General features: G+C 30.6%; 1 protein-coding gene across 2 annotated transcripts in view; it reads right to left on the bottom strand.

Annotated features, from left to right (window-relative positions):
* Positions 1-22,947, bottom strand: part of LOC143191719 (metabotropic glutamate receptor 2) — a 609,670-nt gene that overhangs the window by 145,780 nt on the left and 440,943 nt on the right. The gene's annotated exons all lie outside the window — the stretch shown is intronic.

The raw sequence follows: 22,947 nt of genomic DNA, 5'->3' as shown, positions 1-22,947 counted from the left end.
CAGTTCGTCGATCACCGCTTATTCGACAAAAATTTCTTCCCAGCGAGCATTATTTTGAGATCTGACAATATAAAATAGTCAGTGGGGGCCAAATCAGAAATATACGGTGGATGAGGAAGCAATTTGAAGCCCAATTCATGGATTTTTGCCATCGTTTTCATTGACCAGTGACACGGTGTATTGTCTTGGTAAAGCAGCACTTTCTTTTTCTTCAAATGCGGCCGTTTTTCATCGATTTCCAATAACGCTATGAAGTAGTCGCTGTTGATGTTCCTTCCATTTTCAGGGTAGATAATGAAAATTATTATACGCGCATCCCAAAATACGGACGCCATAACCTTGCCAGCCGATTGTTTTCCCACGCTCTGGACCGGGTTCATCGTATGCACTCCACCCGGATGACTGTCGATTGGACTTCGAAGTGAAATGATGGAGCCACGTTTCATCCATTGTCACATATCGATGCAAAGACTCTAGTTTATTAAGCTTGATTACCTTCAAACACTGCTCCGAATCTTCAACTCGTCGTTCTTTTTGGCTAAAAAGCTTTTGCTGGTCAAAAGTGAGCTCGCGCTGCACTCACTTTGCACAGAGCTTTCTCATACCCAAATATTCGTGAACGATATGATGTACACGTTCAGTTAATATTTTTAGGGAGTTACTTCATTCATTTCAAATTTACGTCAGTCAAAATCATTTTGTAGATATTTTAAATGTTTTCGTCGTTAATAAACTCTTTTGTCCGTCTACTGCGTTCACTGTCTTCGACGCTCAATTCACCACGTCTAAACTTCTAAAAACTAAAAACACACCAATCCTGGATGGTTGATTTTCCTGGGACAGTATCCGAAAACTCGGCATCAAGCCAAGTTATTGCTTCAACTGTATTTTTCCCTTCAAAAAGCAATATTTTATCAACACGCGAAATTCCATTTTATCCATTTTTTTTCACAATAATAAAAGTTGCTTCACTTAAAATGTTATAATTCACAAACTAATGATTCGACAGCTGTCAAATTTATAGACGCATCTTTTGAGGGTTAGGGCTAATTAGAAAACATATGGATTTCATTCTAGTAGCGCCATCTATTTGTCAGGCCGGGGACTTTTCAATTGACCTGTTACATTAAAAACACCATGCAGTCAATGAAAATGTAAAGCAGTAAAAATCGCAGCACTATGATAATACGAATAGTGATAAATTTTGTGTGTGGAAAATTAATATTTCCCATTTCCATTTAAGTCAACTACATCTGGAGTCAAGCTGACCAGATACTGAACCCAAGAAAAAAATATAAACCCCGACGACTAAGGATTTATCGAATTTTATGGAAATAAAATTTCGGTCGGGAAACCATATGCCTCCAATCTACCGTATTATTGATTTGTAATTCCCTTCAGGCTCAGTACATTATATTATAGGATAAAAATGGTATTGCTCTCATAGCCCCCCGAGTTATAAAATTAATATATATGGAAATTTAAATGAAAACCATCAACAAGAAACAAATTTACATATGTTAGTTTTCTCGTTGTTGAGAAAAAAATAAAAAAATTTTATCGACGAGATTTTTTATATTGGTTTTTAATTAAATTATATACAAGGGTAAGGTGCAAAGTTCTCGTCCTGGAAAAAAGTTGATGTTCTATTAAGCAAGTATGGTATTTTCAGACTGGGGGCACATGTCAACTGTTCACTATATGATAAGTTTTGACTTCGCAGTAGTCTGATACTCTGAGGTAGTTTTATTACATACTTTTTTGTACCAACCCTCCTGCATTTTTTTTAATTAAAATTGATAAAAAATCAATATTTTCCGGTCAGAAAATTGTAGTAAGAAGCTACCAAAAGCTTAAAAAGGCACATAATATCAGACAACGTTAAAGTTATGTGGATATCGAATGATTACACCGACTCTTCTGACCAGCTGGATGTTAAAATTCGCGATAACTTGCACCGATTCATTAGCTGGCTTAAAGAGAAAAAAACTCAATAAGACAACTCACTTACTCAGCTTTGGGTTGACGTTGATTGCCTTCATATTGTTGTTCATCTGATTTGTTTCCTTCAAAGTTTTATTTCTTCCCCAAGTTTAAGAATTTTTTTTATGGGAAGTGCTTTGCATCTTGCATCCAACGAAGGACTCATATTTTTACACCCTTTCAGACTTTCACTTTCGTGAAGGTATATTTGCGTTGAAGAAAAGGACCACTAATATTGATGCGAAAATATATTGTGTTGAAAAATAAAATCATTTAACTGAAAACCGAAGTCAATGAAACCTTCTTTTGAAATTATTTTCTAGCGTTTTAGGATAGATAAGATATATTACAAAATACATGAGTTTCCCATGAAACCAAAGTCTAATGGTTTTAATTTCTACCATTTTTAAAAAAATATGTTTTATAAAGTCTCCTTTTTTCACTGTGCCTAAAGTTTAACGTGGGATCCGAACTACGGCCCTCAGCATTAAGCCTACCATCTGGCGAGTGACCACCAACTTTAGAAATCATCTCAGAAGACATCCGGTCTTACCCAGCCTGGTTACTGGCGTGACTGGGATAACTTCCCTTGTCGGATTTTACACTCTTGCCTAGAACAATCACAAATTTTAAACAATCACGAACATAAATTTACGACCATGCCTATACATTAATAATTTACTATACTATACATTAACTCGACTCTTTTGAATTAATAACTTTAAATTTAGTAACTTGCTGCGTGAACACATATAACACTCGTGGATACTATTTATAAAAACAATAAAATTAGTAAATAAAAGTCGTGTATATATGTAATCGTAAATAACTATAAATACAAATAATTTTTATACACGTGTTTTTTGTTAGATTTGTTAAATGCCGTGGAAATTTGACGTGCCTCTTGGCATTGAAATCGCGGCGCTTGGTGATACGCTTCAGTCAATAATTTTTTGTCATGTCTAAAACTATACCTACTACCCAAAAATAGATAAATATATAATTTTGTATGAAAAAACTCAACTTTTTATTAATAATCAATACGCTTTATTGTCAAATTTATTTTCCTACATAAATTGTTATTTCAGTGTAGTTTAAAAATAGTTTTTATTTCATATTTTATATTTTGTACTTCTCAATAAAATGAAGCTACTGTTTTAAAAAAAATGGCAAATGCATCGGACGCTCGTTAATATGAACTAATTTAATCAAAGTGTAGTGCGTAACGGCGATAATTATTTTTTAGATGTAATATAAACAATCTGTAATATTAGTATGAATTAATTAGTAAACGTATTAATTTGGTGTTTACATAAACGTAAAGTTTTCGTTATAGAATGTTAACGTTATCCAGTGTCTACTGTGATAATCTGAGGAAGAAGTAAGTAATTTGAGTTTCCTTAATAGATGGGTTTAAAGTAATATTTTTAAAATTTATCTATGCTACATCACGTTTGAAAGATATCATTTCATAGAATATACTAGTCATATAGTTAGTATCATTAATTTGTTCAATCAAAAATTATTACAGTTAATCCCAATGTCACAAATACAGAGAAATAAATTGAATATAGATTTGGTTTATTCATTTTCTTTGTGTTTTGGAAGTTGCAATATTAAAAATGAACTTATAGACTTACAGACATACAAGAAATTATTCAGCAGAATCCGATGCGAGGTACGTGAGAGGGATGGTGGTTTTAAGTGCGAAGTAATGTTTCATGGAGATAACCTCATTTTAGTGGTTTCAGCAACTTCTAGGATTTTTTGCTAACTAGCCTTAATAACTTTTAATTAACTCAATCACGGGTATTAGCCACCGACTACTCTTGATTAAATTCACATGGTCAGCCTTTAATAAATTATTGTAGAATACTTTTTAATCGATTATTAGTTTCAGATCACTTAATCACCTTTTGTAATGCTACTTACAAAAGCACGTAAAATTAAGATTCTCTTTGAACTAATATGTTTGATCTCATAAATTCTGTTAATTATATGTTTATTAATTATATTGATAACATGATATTATTATCATGATTTATATTTTGAAAAAAAAATTTAAATGACGACCAACAAAGCAGTATAAAAAGAACTTCCAACCGCATCAAATTTTAGTCAAGAAGCTGCAAAGAATCTAAGAGCGGGACCAGTTAAGAAAACGATTCGGGAAGAAGGAAAAGTATATTGCATGTTATGAAAGAGATATTTGATAGAGATATGATAGAGGCCGACTTGATATGTTTTGTTTTACAAATGCCCTCTAGCGTTGGATTATTTTCAGACTGTATATATTTTGTATCATGTTTTTAATGATTATTAACGACGATGGCAGATGACGACGACATTTTGTTTCTAGAAAATTATGCTTAACGCTATTAGGTATATAAATACTTATATTAGTTCTATATTCTACGTAAATTAATATTAAATTACAGCATAATTGTTTAAAAAACAATATCGATAAAGTAATTTTCATGAATAAGAGATTATTTATAAGAAAAAAATATGTAAAATCACACAGTTCTGTAACTATTTTTTTCTCAGAACATAATGAACTTGATAAATACTAATATTCCGTCTCTCCATTAGTTTTTCGCATTAAATCCATCAACCTTTTTATAGTTATTAGTAGTTCGCGTGCTCCCACCCATTTTAACTAATTTTATTTCATTATTTATTTTGCCATTGTAAAATAAGTTTGCAATTTATTAGGATAGTGTAATATTTTCTAGTACCTTAGATACAAATCTAACGATTTTTGTTATTTCGATATTTAAAGAACAAATTGCTGCTGAATTTATCACGGCTTTCTGTTTTTTACTTATACGAATAAAGTAACATGTTAATGCCGTACGCAATTAATCAAATAGTCACTCGTTAGTTTATTATGTTATGTGAATTTTTCTTAAAAAATAAATCATTTTATTCATTTTCATCATTTTATCGTTATTCGCTGTATTAGTTTAGAAACGGAACGGAGAAATTCTTGAACACTGATTTTTAATTACTATAATTTATTATTATTTCTGCATAAAATTATATAAAAATAAATCTTTCTATTATAAAGGTAAAAATATCGTGGAATATATAAGTGCACATAATAGTGTAATCAAGATTAATACGGTTAGGAGCAATTTATGATCAGAATTATGTATTTAAATAATTGTTTCAACGTATCAACGTATGGCAGGTTTGTGCATATCATATTGTTAAATATATATATAATATATATATATATATATATATATATATATATATATATATATATATATATATATATATATAAAACAATTGGCAGAAGCGTTAAATTTGGGCCAAGAAATGATTAGCGATCGATTACAAGCAATGGGAAAATCCAAAAGATCGGGAAATGGGTGCTACATCAAGTGACCGACATGCGAATGGAAATTGAAAAATCGTCTGTAAAAACGTTGTTTAAAGGCATCATCAGAAGCGAAGAATGAGCGGTGATAAAAAGTGAATTATTTTTAAAACCTTAATCTCAAAAAATCATGGTTATCATCTGGCAAAGCCGATCGACTGCAAGGCCAAATCGATTTGGTTGCAAGACAATGCTGTGTATTTAGTGAGGTCATATTAGCGTGGTGTATTACCAACTATTGAAACCTGGTGAAACAGTTAATATAGATCTAAAAGCATCCAGAATAAGCCCGAAGAAACGGTGGAGTAATTTTATAGCATGATAAGGTGCCGTCTTATAAAACAAAGCCGGTCAAAAGAAGAAGGCCTTGGATGGGACTTATTATCGCACACGCTGTACGACTTTGACTTGATAGATTATCAACTTTTCGCATCAATGGGACACGCGCTTGCTGAGCACTACTACGCCAATTTCGAAATAGTTAGAAAATGGTTCGATGAATGGTTTTGCTCAAAGGATAAACGGTTTCTTTGGAATGGCTTCCATCCCAAATTACCTGAAAGATGAGCAGGATTCATTGAATTTTTCATTTTCTTGAAAATTATGTAGTTTTTTACGAAAAAAAAACAGCCATGACTTTCCGGTACCACCCGTATATATGGATATATATGTCTGGATTGTTTTAAAAGATAAATTACTTTTTGCTACTTGAAAGATATTATACATTATATTAATATATTATGATGGATATAACTTTGAGAAACATACATTTTATTTGAGTTTCTCATGGGTTATATTCAATATTACAAAAAATCTTAAAAACGTATGTATATTTTGCTCTATAAATAGAAAAAAACTATATAATAAACCATAATTATAAAATACTATTGATATAATATAGAAGGAGTGTAGAATAATGTTGACGGAAGAGATAATTGTGAAAATTAAGATAAAATTGTATTTTACCATTAATATTCTTAAAAGTAGAACCATCATTTTATTTCAGACAGTATTTAAAGTTTTTTGTTGTCTAAGGGCATTTTGATATTTTGGCGTGGTGGCACCAAAGTGTAGCATCATGGTCCAACATTGAAGGCATCAAAGTTTAGTTAACCCAGTGATCTTGGAAACCTAATATTTTCATTAAATTAACCATCGATCATAAAAATGGAGACACACATAAATCTTGCGTAATTTTATTTAAATTATCAATATATCTTCGAATTGCTCTGTATTAGTTCCTTAATTTACTATTTATGTAATTGCGAAGTAATTGCCTTCACTTTAAGGGGAATACATATTTTTACTAAATTTATTACTTAAGATTTTAAGCCTCGTCCCTGGCATCTATTTCATACTCATTCGCTGTTCCACGTGTCTGTAATTAATATGACGATTACTAAGCAGAGATGCAGCCAACTGTCATGATATTAGTTTTTAGCCGGGATCTCGCTTTGTTCTTTCCGTATACGGAAACTACGGCAATGACATCAAAACAATTTCCGTCGTGTCTCGTCTATATTGTTGCCAGCCCTTTCCTTCAGGATGTTTCATGAATAAAAACGGCATTTGAGATTGAATTTCAATTTTTATTCAATATTCTTGGTTCTTGGCGGTTAAAATTGAAATATTAAGCCTTATCTATGATAATACTCCAATATCTTCTCTCTGTCTCTTTCGCTCTCATTTTCTCTCCTATAACAATATAAAATATCCAGAAAAATAAAAATGTTTTTTTCTTCCTGCAACTTCTTTTGCACAAGTGACGTTAAATATTACTAAAACATATTGTATTTATACAGTTCGGGATGTATAATTCTTAATGTGAATTAATAGCGAAATTACTTTCCTATGCATTATATACGATAATATTTTAGTTGCTTTTCTTCTCTTTCTCTGCCCCTTTGTCTTTCAAAATGAAATACTAAAGATACTAAAGAATCAATCGAAAAATTAGAAGGCAGGAGATTGTCTTTGGTTTTCTGCATTTTCACCTTTACAAGAAAAACGAAAATAATTTTTCTATTTATATATATAGGGGTTTATCTACAATGGACCTACAGTTTGACGGGGTATACGAACTACGGTTCTCGGCATTAAGCTTGCAGACTGGCGAGTGACCAACTTAGAGACCAGACCATCCCAGAAGTCATCCGGTCTTAGCCAGCCATGTTACTGGCGTGACTGGGATCATTTTCCTTGTCGGATTTTATACTTTTGTCTAGGACAATCACAAACATAAATTTACGGTCATGCTCCAGCAGGATTCGAACCCGCGGCTATCGCAGCAGTTGGAGGACTGTCCTGTCCTTTTTGAAGGATGTAGTTGGGAGAAACTATAGTATTATCTTAATATTTTTGAAACAATTTTTAGGTAAGAAATATAGATGGCATATTCTTTCACTACTGTTGATATATATTGTTTTAGGGCTCTATGGGCAAACCGTTTGGCTGTCAATCCACTGTGCAGAAGAACACCTTGGAAGATTACCTTGTAGATTACGTTAACAAATATGTTGCTAAATATCGTGTTTAAATCAAAGAAACTTTTTCTGAAGGAACTAATTGAGACAAACTACAGTAATATCTTACTGCTTTTGAAATAAGTTTTGTATAGGAAACATAGATGGCTTATTATTTGCACTTATATGGATATATATTGGCTACTAAACACGGTGTTTTAAAGTTAAGCACTACTTTTCAACCTGATTTGATTTACATAAATGAGCAGGTTTTAGTTTTTTACTTTTTTTATTTACTGTTTATAGTGATGGATATGGACACCGGAAAGACGAGAGCTTTGTGAAATTATGGTTTAAATGTTAAGCAAAAATAGAGAGCGAAAAGAAAATAAACGTGGGTGATATGAGGATTTTTACCTCTTGTTCACTGTACCTCTGCCCCTGGTGTGATATTACAATGTTTATTAATGAGTTGCCATGCAACTATATGCATTTTTTAAATGATGTGTATATTATGATATTGACGTAGAATCCAAAAAACTCGTTAACCAATTTTAACCGCTAAATTTTTGATTAGCTTTTTAACAAAAATATGCTTTCCAAATTGTGAGTTCCGAACTACTGCACGAAATGGAAATATTTAACATCGGAAACGTAATTTTTCATAAATTTATACTTGTATTCTTCGGCGAATCGACGTTTTCATCTAAAGGAAATCCCATAAGCAATTCAAACATCTTGAATGCCTAATGCTTTTATTGAGTAACGGTATAAATGAGAAATAACGTTAAACCGATTGAATAAGTCGACAGTATTTTCCACGAAAAGCAAATATTTTCAGACAGTCAATTTATGAGGGAGTTTTCGGTAGCTTTCAGCGCCAGCTGGGATATTTATGTGCCTCGAGCCTCTTTCGTTACGTCTAAGAAATAGGCATTAAAGGAAAAATTGAGTGAGAATATTAGCTGTTGGGGATAGATAATTTAAATGTTTTAGATTTGTATTATGCTTCTTATATCTGCATTTTCTCTATTTTTTTATTTCGGAATATTTTCTAATACTACATAAATTAAAATACATTAAAAGATTATGTTGTCATTGTTTTTCGCACATTTTGGAAAAAATCTTGTCTTGTTCAGGGGTATCCAAGGATCGATCTTATTTTGGATATCTTTTTAAAATAGAAATGCTAAACTAGACCACATATGAGCAAATGTGTTGTTTATATTATATACACATTATAAAATCGAAAGTCTAGACCAAGCATGGGTATAGTGTACTTGTACGTTACGTATAAATTATTCCAAGTCTTAGTATGATTTTTTGTTTGATGAACCTATCATGCACTCAAGTTGTCAGTGGAAATATTTGTTACTGAATAAACTGGAAAATATTATAGATAAAATATACTACTATAAAATATTTTTACATGTTTAAGTTCAGATACATCGCATGTAGGGCATATCACTTGATTACTGACCTTATTAATAATAAGTACGATTCTTTCTATAGTTTTAATATAGTTTGCAATTTTCAATATTTACAAAAAGTTTTGAAAACCCATATCCTTTTGTTTTATGTTCATATTTTTCTCAAGTTGATAAAAATAAGATAGTAGGAGGGAAATTTGGTAAGTCCGTGACATTTTTAATTTTTGCCCCAGTAACTTTAAATGCATCACTTCTATTCTCAACTGATATCTATTTATAGACTATTTTGAGATTTTGAGCGAGCTGACTGATCCAGTTTATAATACAGTAAGCCATTAACATCAGATCACATTTCGAATATTAACCAAAATATAAAAAATGTATTTTCGTGTACCGATGGAAAACAAACAACGGCTTGATACTATGGGGTAGTATGGGAACTCCATCAGTTGCAATGCTTAAGCAGTGATTTATTGAGTTCTGTTGTGGTTGTATCAGCACAAGCGATGTCGAATGTTTAGGTCGCCCAAAGGACATGTTATATCTGTTGATTTGATACTGTTTTTAGGTTGCATGAGTGTTGATATGTATAGAAAGATCATCGGAGAATATTATTAAGAGCTTATTAAGATTTTGATATTTGGATTTGATATTGATTTGAAGCAAAAGCGAGCACATTTTACGAAGTAAGAAGTGTTGTTCCATCAAGGCAATAAACGGATCAAGGCACAAGTGTGTTATCATAAGAAACAAACATCTATTTTGGCAACTTCAGAAAACCTGTTGCCTGGAAGGAATTTAAAAAAAAATGAAAGAAATTTTTAAAAATAAAATAAATGTAGTTGAAATGAGATTATGTTGCGAAATAAGTTTTATTTTGGAAAAAATATCTTTCGGCATATTGAATAGCCACCGATTTATCTAACTGTCATCTTAATTCCTTAGCACCAAACTATGACTTGTCCTTGTCACATAATTGTTCAATGGTTCTACAACTCTTTAGTTCGGATTGCTGAATGAAAACTGCTTATGGAAACAAGGGAAGCTAAAAGTTAATTTGCAAAATAAATAATCCTACAGGGACACTGGCCCTATACAACATCTCTGACATAATAATCTCATTGAATTACGTGTAATATTTCTTTGTTCAGTCAGAGGAGCAACTATTTTAATTTCAAACACTTATATTCTTTATGAAGACACATTATTTGTATGTTTAAAAAAATATTCAACTTTACTTTTGAATGGCTATTACACTTATTAATCGTAGCTACAAGCAAGTATTATGTGTTAAGGTTTTTCATTCGCCAAATGATGAAATAATACAATCAATGTTACAAATTACTCACCGACACTCACTCAACACAAACGGGCCTTAATTCGTGTTATATTTAACCACAGTAAAGCACAAATAGAAACTATTTCTCAGAAGGAGATTCTTTAGGTATAGTAACTAACAAAATTGGTTGGAGCAGTGGTTAATGCGATGAGACTGTCGATGTTGATAGGTGGTGACTTCAATTAATCTTTTGATTTAAAAGCAATGTCTAAAACTAGAGAACAAACAATACCAGTCAATACCATATTAGTAAGTTATTAATAGATTTTATAAGGTCCTATGTATTGTAAAAAGTTGGTAACTTCCCAGATTCAGGATTATGGTTTGGAGTTCACGATACACAGTTACAACCCATTAGTCCAAATATATTTGGTTTGTGTAGGGATGAAAATGTATTTATTTTATATTTAACGAAATCAATTTTGTTTCAAAAATTTCCAAGGATTTTCTAGAAAACCAATTTTCTTCCAAAATTTCCAATGCTTATTTACCAATTAAATTTCCAATTAATTGGAGCCACCCATGGTAACAACTGTACCTCATTTGGTAAAAGAGGCAGTTAAATATAATTTCAAGAAACTAATAAAAAGTATAAGTCGTGAGCTCTTTTGATAATGTTTCCTAAAAACCACCAAAGTGTTACAAATGAAGTTCATCTATTAATACATGCTGAAATCTTTTGAAGTAATATACTTTGTAGATATTGTAATCCATAAAAAGTAGAATTATTGAAGAGTTTTTTTTTTGAGAGCAAGCTTTCGACATCGCGTGCCTGATTGACTCTGATGATAATTTAACTTTAGATGAATAATTTATTAAAAATTGAACCGGATCTGTTTCATAACGGATTCAAGAGACCTCCCGAGTCGAACTGGCATAAAAGTAATTAATTCGCGAGGCCCACTTTAACTTTGGCGCAAGTCATTTAACTGGAAAAGTTCGACACCTTTTTCATCAAGCCGGAGCTATCTATCATTATTTTTCCAGGAAAAATTCAAATACTAAGTAAATTTATTATTTGTTGTAGAGTTTTATTTTAAAATAAACGCCAGCGCAGGATAATTTTTTAGGATTGATGTGTGCTATAACAAAACTTATAAGATTGATCGATGATGATTTTGATTTTAATAAATTTTATAGAAAAAGGGGAAGGTCTATTCTTATATAATTGGTTAGAGAAAAAGTAATTTTAGGTTTTAATTGTTTTTCAAACCGAATTTATTCTTATAATTTTCATTTGTATTTGAATGTTTACAATATTAGATTGAGCAAACGAATACAATACTACATATATAGTGTTTTATGGACTGGTTACCTCTATAGTATATATTGCTAGGGGCATGATCTCTTTTCCATATGTTATTCTCTTATTTTATCTAATTCCCTTATGTTATACCATTAATTATATATTATTTTTAATAAGTCCTTCATTATATATTATTCGTTACATTATTTATCATTCATTATTATATATATCATTATTTATATTCCACATTATGTAAGATGGACAGTAGCTCAAGTATTTAGCCTCGCTTTGTATACATTTATACTATCTATTAGAAAGCTGAGGAATTATATGATTAGCTGTATCATTAAAAATGATAAACTATTAGTTTTTAAGTTACCAACCAAGCGGCCTATATAAAAGAGTTTTTGCTGAAATTATTACTCTGGGCTCTACTGAAAAAAAAGTAAAAGAGAACATGCTTGAAGAAAATCATGCATATGAAAAAGAAATTAATTTATGAAATTTATCGCAGATTAAAATTGCAGTATAATTCATATTTTCGTAGATTAGTTTTCATATACTTTTTCATATTGGCTTAAAGCATGTCCTAGTAATAAAAAGCTATACTTTTTATTATATAATTGTCTGACTTGACCTTATAAATATATAAATATTTCAAAATATTACAATCATGATTATTATCTGATCTTGAACTAAATAGGAAAAGTAAATATTTAAAAATGTCTAAACAACTTAGTATTAAACGACCCTCAAATCAATTTTCAATAATTTAAGCTGCAACTACGTCCTTTTAATAATAACACATTGCAATTTAAATTCTTCAAATGATTGGATAATATCTTAAAGAAACAAAATACATAAGACATGCCGATATAAAGTAGTCTTTATCTTTAAAACTTAACGATTGTTATTTCGCTAACTTGTAAATATTTTTTATCATATAATGAAGTAATCAGTTTGATAAAGAAAAGTGTCAAAAACATCCAGAGCTCAAATATATATAATTCTTTTTATGTTCAATTTTGTTTGAAAATGGGCTGATTATAAAATAATGTAACAAGAATCTGAAAAAAAAACTATTGACTAACAAATATTTTATTTCAGATTATGTTTGCCACTCTAATTTTTATATAGTATTCAATAACATATTTATTTAAGGAAGTAAATAATACAGAATGAATGAGATTTTATTAATAATTCGAAATCAACTAAAAAGAATATAATTATGACTTTTATAAGTAATTAAAACAGACAGTTAAAATACGTTACTTCCTTCCCAGTAATATTTAAGCATTCTATACAACAAAAAAATAATAAATAAAACGCCAACATCTCAACAAAACGGTTATATTTGGTGTGGCTTTTGTTTTAGGCAAGCGAAAAAAAAAGGAGCCCGGGTTTTTCCGACCTTTTCCATTCTCACCACGTTTCTTTAAATTAACATTAATTTTTACCGTTTCCCCTCTGGTCAGATTATCTTAAATCCCGGCGGAGAGTGGAGAACATTTCTTCGGTCCAACAAATTTAAAAGTCGGGCCCATTTTTAATTATATATCCCTCATGAAAATAATTCCCCATCCAAAAAATTGCCACCCTCGGAAGCCTAAGTGGCAAGTATAATATCGAGTATATTTTTAAACTTTTTTTTTGGTGCCGAGCTATACGATGAATTATGGATGTATTGATCATGGATTGACGGTGTCATTGAATACATTTTCCGCTCGATTTCTTTCTCTTAGAGAAATTAAAATTGAAAGATCGATGAACTTTAGAACAGATCGACCTTGGGCGGTCTTGGTTCTAACGTAATTTATTGACTCTAGAAGAAAGTGTTGTTTTTTTAATAAGGTTGACCGACCACACATATATACACAGATACTCACTATCGTCAGTCCACAGCCTATACTAAAAATTATACAGTAAAAATTATCGTGGTACTGAGATTCGGATACTTTCGGCACTATTCGTCTATCGGTCGGCGTAATATACTCGTGGCAGGCCGAAATGCTAAAAGTTGATATTGCCAAATTTACCGTTAGATTATTTGCCGTATGGATGTAATTTATTTTAGAAAAATCATTTATTTAACAAGGCTTTCTGATATTAACTTTTATATTTGGTCTTGAAACAAAAAATAATTATAGACTAGATACGTTTTTTACTATTTAATACAATATATACTCATTAGCTTTAGATTTGGCAACACTGCAGGGTACTGCAATCTAAACATTCTTCAAGTGAAATGGCGACAAACGGTATTGATCTGATATAATGTTGAGCATTTATTTGTTTAACTATTAAATCATTTGATATGGCTTTTTATAAAGTTATTTTTGACGTTCCTTTTTACCTAAAAACACCTTCAGCGTTTTAACAGGAACAAATACGGAGAGTTAAGTTTAGTTTCAGTTGTTATAAAAAGGATAAATCAATTGAATGACTAAAATTTGCTGTGAAAGTAAATTAATATGTCAAGTTTGTAATATGATATACTTAGTAGCAAGAGGAAGAAAGATTTCACCATGACCTTGCTGCACGGGTAAAGCTGATAGAAGAACAAGAGGGATCATCTGCTTTCTCTGTGTCTTCAATTTAATGATTCTAATATCCATACATACTGAATTTCGGCAACATATTTGTCGGATCCATAATACAGATGTTGAACAATCTAATCTAGATTTTAAGAATTTGTAAGGCTTTGAAAGTTGGGAGTCACAGGACGATAAAGAAAAAATATTATTGTTTAAAGAATTTTTTAAGAAACAAGCAGTTTCAAGAAGTCGCAAAGCTTAATATACAACTGTATAGGAAGTAATTGTCAAGGCAGTAATTTCCATTTGTTATATCATTTTATTTATTACCATTTGATCGAACTATCGATGTGATTTTTATCTTACGAATTAATTTTAGATAGATTATAAGGCAAGAAGAGTTATGGGCAAAATATTGAATGAGTCTGTTTATATAAGTATTTTCTTGTTAATAACGTTGAAGCAAGTACAAGTAGCCAATAGGAATCTCAGAATATTATACTACACTTGAATTTTGATCAGGTAATAGGGTATATATATATATATATATATATATATATATATATATATATATATATATATATATATATATATATATATATATATATACTAGAAAAAAATACAAAACATTAACATCATTGAGTTTTTAGGTGCTTGAGTCCTTGATTTCATTAAAAAACTTTTGAACATTACCATTTATTTTAGAAAATAATACAGAGTATGTTTTACACCTTAAAGAATAATACTATGCCGATAACAGAAATTTGGTTATAAATAAGGCACAAATTTACCCACGACGTCTCAAGCCATTCTGAGAATATTCAAATATTTGTATTAGACTGGCCATCTATATCTATTCTATCTATTTTACTGGGCCATGATTATTTTTAATGTATCCTGTACTCGAGGAGAGTTTCCACTTCTCATCTAATGCGCAGCTACGGTTGGCCGCAACTATGTGCCACCCTCTTGGCCTCGGACAATGCCAGTCTCCTATTTTTCAGATCGTTTTTGATGATCATGATACATGTTTTTTTTTTCGGAGCTGTTCACCGTGTTTTCCACCACGTCCAGATTGTCAATTTTGTGACGGAAGTCTGCTAGAAATTCGTTCACCTTTTATTCGGTACACAAGCCTAAGTTTAGGGACACCTAAAATATGAGCATGTTAATTGGATTTTAAGCGTTTCTCCAATAGTCCGGAAGTCACTAAATATGACGGACCATCTACATTATACTACTGAATACTTTGGAATAAGATTTCTGTCAGATAATAGGAGAACAAGATGTTTAAGGCATCATTACCAGACTTAGAATGCCTTGAATTGGTCATGAAGTCATTTTTTTCGGGAACAGAAGTTTTGTATTTCGGAAGTTTTGTATTTGACAAAATATAAAATTCTAATCATTCATGTAAATTGCTAGTGATCTTATCTCCGGATTTGTTAAATACTACTAAGGGGATATTCTAGCCTAGAACTTTGGAAATAACAATTTCAACCAATCGAGTCGATTTCATATTTTCGCAGTTTACACTTTAAGAAGATATTTTAAAATTTATATCGTTTTCCGGGATATAGTTCTTTAGTGAAGCGGCATCTTAACAGATATATCTAAAAGCAATATTTTGAACGCACACTTCTCGAAACGGATTACGGTTACCGATTTACCTGAAATTAAGTATAAACCTTCTCGATGTATTTTTCTATCGTATAGAAGTATCGAAAGGGGCAGTTTAGAGGATAGATATTTTTCAAATTTCCCTGTTAAAATACCCCCCTGTTCGATGTACAAATGAAAATTGCTTGAATTGCAAGTCTGTATATAATGCCAACTTTATAACAAGTTACTACAAATTCAATACACCAAAAAAATGTAAGGCATTATTACTAGATATTTCTCTAACAGAACTTTAGACTTTTAAATTTGAAAGTTCTTTATGAAACCTTAGCTTTTAGTTTGCTTCCATATGAAGAAAATAAGCAAAAATTAGTTTGGCCTTTAAGCTCTTTTTAACACAGTTATTAAAACATTAATCAAAACGGTCCTCAATTATTTCAACAAAGAACATTATCAAATATTGGAGTTGCAATTAACCAACATGAAATGCTTTAAATGCAATTTCAACGTTGAGTGTGTAATCTGGCGACCTCCTTGACTATCCTTAAGCACGCTACTTCCCCATTTATTTAACCATATCTCGTTGAAAGCACAATAGTTTTGCGCTTTTTTTCTTTGGTATTAAAAAAACAATGGAGAAAGGCATTTAAGATAACATTCATTGTTTAAGAACGACCGTATTATATAGAGTATTTTAAGTATACATAATACAGAATGCAAAAAAATGCTTCCTGTAAAGCAACACGAATTAAATATCGGTTTGATTGTTTAGAATTCTTTTATATTCCATTATACAATAACGAATATTAACAATATATTATTAAGGCTAAAATTGGATACAAATCCTTGTGTTATTTTTTCTTTCGGATAAATTCTGATAATTGTTCAGATATTATAAGGTATAATTATAAGTTTAAATTTATACATTAAAATAAAAGAAAACTAGAAAATTTAATATTATCTTGTCAAGATATTTCAATATAAAATGACTTTAGTTTTAATCTTGAATATTCTCACCATTATGTTTGTGCTTTGTGGAAAAAACTGTAATTATAGTATATAATAATATTTAGATTAACTATGTGTAAGATTGTCACTAAAAATAGAGTTATTAAATGTGAATGATCTAAAATAATAGTTGATTGTTTTACATTACGAAAAGAAGTGGAGACTTTTGAAGACCACAAAACGATATTTACAACCAACTAGCATTGGTAATTATAGAGTGAAAATAGTCGATTTAATCGATAGTCGCAAAACAGTCGAAATAGTCGGTAGTTAAGAAACTAGCGACTGAAAATAATTATTACTGTATCAGTTAAATGGATGCTTTGGCTTTTTTTCTATTTGTGATAACAGAATTCCTTCCCGTAATTTTAAGAGAGACTCTCTGTACTGCAAAGTTAAGTTTATTTTTAATAATTTTAAATTGGCAAGTGTAAAAAAAGGAATGGAATAATAATCCCAAAAATGTGTCATCGTATTTTAATATTTAGAAAGTAACAATGACATAATATAATAAAAGTAAATGATTTATTAAATGAATCTGTCTCTATAAGTATTTTTTTGATAATAAGATTGAAGTAAGTACAAGTAGCCAATATGAATCTCAGAATAAAATACTACACTCGAATTTTGACGAGGTAATAGGGAATTATATATTTAAATAATTTCAATTAATTGTCCAGTTTATAAACATTGCAGAAGTGCAGGAAAATATTGCATACCATTCATCCTGAAAAGATAGTTATTTGTAAAAGTATTGTACTTCCTACAGCTGTATGATTTGTTGATAAGAAGGCGTAATTTGCTAAAATATCATGCCGATTTAAACTTCGATATATATGTATGCCTAGAGACCACCAAGATAAACAGTCATGATTTTTGTACCTGAATACGTTCGACCAGATTTATTCACCGTTACGTGCAATCCAAATTCGGATGAAATTAAAATTTTGTTATTGTCAGGTTAAAATATCAATGCAGTATGATGATATCATCACTGAATGTGTGTTGAAAAAAAACTGTGAATTGTTGATAAACTTGATTACACATCACTCCGTATGAAAAATGTCTGATTTTGATGCTTTCATTGTGGGTGGTACACGTTGGCGAAGTCTTCTACCTATTTATAGGCGTTAGGTTAAAAGAACGCTTAATATCTTGACTCGTTACTACTACCCGTCTATATTTCTTCTCCCTCCTCCTCGTTACTTTAGCGCCTTTTAGTTATTTTAGCGCTTTGATTATTTTGATAAATTTTAAATCGCTCGGTAATATATCGTGTCACTTTGTTTTAAAATACCGAAAACAATAGATATTCAGGGTCATAAATTGATTGCGGCTTTAGATAAGTTATTTTTAAAAGGAACGAGATAATGAAGGCCTCCCTTTGCCCGTGAATTAGGTTAGAAAGGTAATTATTGATGATATTAAATACTATAAGTTTCTGCAATTTTATTGAAAATGTTATTTAGCGTCTTACAAACTGCTTACAAAATGAAGAACAATAGGTTAGTTTCAACCAAGAAAATTGTTAGTTTGGAAAATATACATAAAAGAATTAGGGACATGCAGATTTTTGAGGGATGTAAGACATCCGTTCATACCCTCTTACAGGCATAGGATTTAAATGGTGTAAAGATAACTATCGGATAGGTCTAATGGAGCTTCCAGACATTGCCTTAAAAACAATTCAATTTTTAAAGGCCTACAATAAAACCAAGGACGATAAATTATTTGAATATGTGTATCTTCATGAAACTTGGATATTTCAAAATGGTTCAGCGGTCGTTCATCAAAATGGGGCACTCTTGGCAAGACAGTACTAAAAAAGTATAAAGACCACAAAAATTGATGGAAAACGTAAAAGCTACAATAGTATTTAATTAATGATCATAATATTTATTAATAGTTAATTCCAGATATATTGTTAACCATGCGGGGAATAAGAATAGTATTATTTCTGATGTAGAATTAGTGTTTCCAAATTAGTGTTCCTCCAAATCCAAGTGTGACTACCATGAAGAAATGAACCATAACATGTTTTGTTATCAATTATTATTATTCAATTATACCATAGGAAATCAATTGTTAAAAACCTGGAGGAACAATCAGTTATTATTTTGAAAAGTGCACCATATCATAGCACATAGGTGCAAAAAATCCCAGCAATAACAAAAAAAAAGGCTGAAATGAAGGAATGGCTTTGAAAACATGAACTGAGTTTTGAAAAGACTATGCTAAAAACTGAACTATTTCAAATCTTTACTAAGTAAATATAAATGAAATGCGTTTTTACTACTTTTTTTTTTATAAATAAGCCCGAAAAAAGATATACAGTAGATCAGATGTCTGAACAACATGGTCACATAGACTTATAACTCGATAAGACACACAGAGGTAGTAATTGATAAATGGTGGATCGTGAACATTTTTTAGACAGATTGGAAATTAGCAGTTTAGTGACTGACTAGGCCAATGACTCGGAAAATGAAAGTGACTAAAGGAAACTTTCAGGATATGTGATAATGCTGGAAAGCCCTGAGACATAGTGATGAGAGTGGAAACAAAAAAGGTATGCATATATAGGATATAACTCCAGGGGGATATCACTACTTAAAATTATATGGCTGGAACTATATCTCATGGGTGATGGGGAAAATAATTCAATGTTAATATAATAAAACAACTCTAAACTACAAACTATTATACCTGTGTACTTAATTGTAGTTTTAACCCCTTCGATAATATATGCATTAGACGTACTAGAACGATAAAATAATTTATATTAGAAAACAGTATTTTTGATAGACATAGATTCCGGTTTCTCGCTGCTTCTCTACATCTTTCTTTTCTTTATACATATACTTTATACAATATATATATATATATATATATATATATATATATATATATATATATATATATATATATTGTTTTTATGTATAAAGAAAAGAAAGATGTAGAGAAGCAGCGAGAAACCGGAAGATAAATGTGAATACTTGATATATGCTTTTCCATCTCAATTTTTTAAGCGGTAAAAAATTGTCCAACAAAGTCCTCTTGGCCGGAATTTTTAAATCAAGACAAACAACGCAGAATAAAGTTCTCCAAGTTTTTCCCGGTCATATTTTTACTGGCTAATAAAAACAATTACCTGAGTGGTCGTAAAGTTCGGGACGGTGAAAAAGTTGCCAGTAGTAATTTGCTTTTTTATTAAGGAGTTTTTTGCTATTACGAGGTCAAAAGTTCTGATTGTTTTTTATGGGGAGGCACAGCCGCGAGCCCAATCGAGCATCAACCCGAAAATTTTAAAAGTTTTTAATGGCGTCGACACTAACTAGCCAATTCATGTTTATAAAATATTATTTGTGTTTCTTATTTGTTGAACAAATTTAATTAAAATTTTCCGTGATATTTTTTTGGAAAATGGACCTAGTTAGTTGGAAATGTTAATGTCGAATTTTTTATATTACAAATATGTCTGTTCCAATTATATTTCTAATTTTGTTTTCTCTTATGGTTACCATTATTTTAATAGCAAACTTTCCGAAGATTTTCAAAATGGTTAATTCGAATGAAATTAATACTGAGAATGAACTATAATATTGTTTGATATAATGTAATAAAAACGTTGGACATTCTTGGAATTAGTTCCATATAGGTTATGTTATTATTTTATTCAAATATAAATGAAAAGAAGATGCGAGTTATTGAACCGACAGTACAAAAGATAGTGCAGTTCCGCCCTAGTTTGATATAAGAATACCATTCAGTTTGAATAACCAGAGCCATATCGGTTGCGCTATATGACACCTCAGAACAGCCAGACGAATGCACGTGGACATTGTCCTGTCTGGACGGTTTTTAGTTATAGTAATGTTATTTGTGAGTATCGCTTGTGCCTTCATCCACCAGTATGTCATTGGTCGTCCCAAGTTCTAGTGTCTCCAAATTCCAATAGCAACTAGTTGCTGCAACTCGTTTTTAGGGAATCTACACCCAGAAGTACAAGCCTCTGTTCAAATTCTAATAGACTATGTTTGGATCAAAACCAGCCCTGCCCTTTCAATTCAATTCTAACATAAGCTAAATCCTTGTGCCCAGATTCCTCATTCAACGCATCTTTCAGTCTTATTTCTACACACCATTGCATTTTAGTAACTAGAGCCTTATCGGTCACGCGATATAACATATGTACATATGTAGATATTTTGTAGGTAACTTAATCGAACCAATTGAAATCAAAGTATTTATTTAAAAATATATTAATTATCCTGAAGTAATGAAATCATACGAATGAATAAAAATTATCGCATAAGGAAATTAATTTTTGTACGAGACAAAGATATTGGAGCAATCTAACCGAAATCTGGGTTAAAATTTAAGATCGTAAGGCAAGCTTGAGTAAGTTTCAAAGAATTTCAAATATTTAACAGTTTGTTACAAAATTTACCCACAAAAATTATAATAAAATCCAGAGAAATATCATGTTCTCCATTAAAGTGGATAAAAATTGATTCATATTTGAGCACAGACTTATTAAGCACAGACAAAATTAAACAACTCGATGACTAAATCAGTGCATCGATGTAATATTATATTGTGATTATACATGGACAAAATCTTTGAAAATAATAATATTAAAAAATTCGCACACTAATTTAACAATTTAAAACAATATCCATTTGATGTACATGTTTAGGTCTCACATATAAGAAAGACTAGATAAAATATTGGCAAAGTGTTAATAGGATTAGTAATATATTGTTCATACATGACTCTAATACGGTTAGGTTCACGATTTATTACATATTAGGCAAAAATCAGAAATTCTGTTATAAAATATAAGTTATAGTAGTAACTATAATGTAATTATAATAGCAACTTTAGTAGTAGCTATAATAGTAATTATAATAGCAATTATAATATTAATCATAATAGTAACTACTATTTATTGTTATCTATATTTAATATCTTACATTTGTTATCTTTTGCATTAAGTAATAATCTAATTAGATGAGTCTATACTCAAGCCTATTTGTTCATATGGAATCCAACTATGGGGTACCGCTAGCAAATCTAATATATTCATCATTCAACGGTTCCAAAATAAAGTGTCGCGTGCCATTATTGATGCTCCGTACTATATTTCAAATAAAATGATACAACTCGATATTCCTCTAGAACCTATAACGAGTGTAATTTAACGTGTTTGTGTGAAGTACTTCGAAAGAGTGTCAGTGCATCCCAATGTACTCGCTAATCAGCTAAATATGCGATGTGATAGTGAAGTGCGTAGACTAAAACGTTTAACGCCACCTGATCTGATTACTGAACATATGTAGACTTTAGAATAGGCTTTAGAATAAAACTAATTAATTAAGATAATATTTTATACATAAGATTGTTTAATGAAGTGATTTTCTAAATGTCATTTATATATAATATAGACATAAGAAATATTTATTGCCTATAGGGAGATTGTGGAATCACAAAGATTAAAAAAAAAACAATTTCTTTCAAGATCGTGCCTTTTTAAACAACATTGGCCATTACTGAAGTCTTTCTTAAAAATTCATCTCACATTATTCCACAACTGCCTTATTCTTCAAAGGTATAACAATATTTCTACTATGGTAGAAATAGTTAAAGTTATATGTGGTATTATTTAGCCGATATACCGATAACTAAAACAAGAGGGAACAGACGAAAATTTGCGGTTCAAGAAATAACAACTTTCGACGAAAAAAACTATAATGGGAATCGACGGTTTCGCCAAATTTGAAATTATAATCCGCTATTATACAAAATATTGTTTGTAGGGCCGAAATATGCAAACAGCAACACGAAACACTTGTTCCTTAATCGCAATTGAAATTTAGCTCTGTATCATTTTCCACTTAGCCCTGCCAGTTTCGCGTTAGTTTTGCAAGTCCTTAATCG

This window comes from Rhynchophorus ferrugineus, unplaced genomic scaffold (assembly GCF_030347505.1).
Source record: "Rhynchophorus ferrugineus isolate W39M unplaced genomic scaffold, kcgeb_rfMv2 rfM2, whole genome shotgun sequence".
Lineage (NCBI taxonomy): Eukaryota > Metazoa > Arthropoda > Insecta > Coleoptera > Curculionidae > Rhynchophorus > Rhynchophorus ferrugineus.
This window is presented reverse-complemented; position numbering and strand designations above follow the sequence as displayed.